Raw genomic sequence first — 413 nt, 5'->3', positions numbered from 1 at the left:
GTTCAGACAGCAGCAGCCAGTTCCGCGGCGGCACAGGAGGCTACGCGGTTGGTCCTGAGCCCTGGGACGCTGCCTGGGCTGGGGGCTGTGTGGTCCCCTGTGGCTGTGTGCTGGCAGCGGGGGAGCCAGTCTGCAGCTGAGCCTGGAACTGGGCAAGCTGCTCGGGACTGGCCAGTGTCTTCAGCAGATTGTTTTCCTGCTCCAGCTGGGAATTTTTCTCTATTAGTTCTTTGATTTGCTCTTTGAGGACCTCCACTTCCTCTCTAACCGCATACATCAAATGGCTTTTCACCAGATCCATAGCTTGCTCGATTTTGTTGTCAATAGCTACCACACTTGCACCAGAAGAGCTATTGTCAAGTCTCACAGAGGCGTTTTCAGTCCCGAGCAAGGATGACAAGAAAGAAATTGAA

At 54.0% G+C, this 413-nt stretch overlaps 1 pseudogene across 1 annotated transcript; it reads right to left on the bottom strand.

The window, feature by feature from the left end:
- Positions 1-40: 40 nt before the first annotated feature.
- Positions 41-409, bottom strand: LOC103082918 (TSC22 domain family protein 1 pseudogene; annotated as a pseudogene). Its single transcript, XR_014368700.1, has one exon. The product of XR_014368700.1 is annotated as a TSC22 domain family protein 1 pseudogene (transcript).
- Positions 410-413: the final 4 nt, after the last annotated feature.

Source organism: Lipotes vexillifer, unplaced genomic scaffold, assembly GCF_000442215.2.
Source record: "Lipotes vexillifer unplaced genomic scaffold, Lipotes_vexillifer_v1.1 C26009255, whole genome shotgun sequence".
In the NCBI taxonomy this organism is placed as follows: Eukaryota; Metazoa; Chordata; class Mammalia; order Artiodactyla; family Lipotidae; genus Lipotes; species Lipotes vexillifer.
Note: the sequence above shows the minus strand (reverse complement) of the source record. Positions and strands in the feature narration are given on the sequence as shown.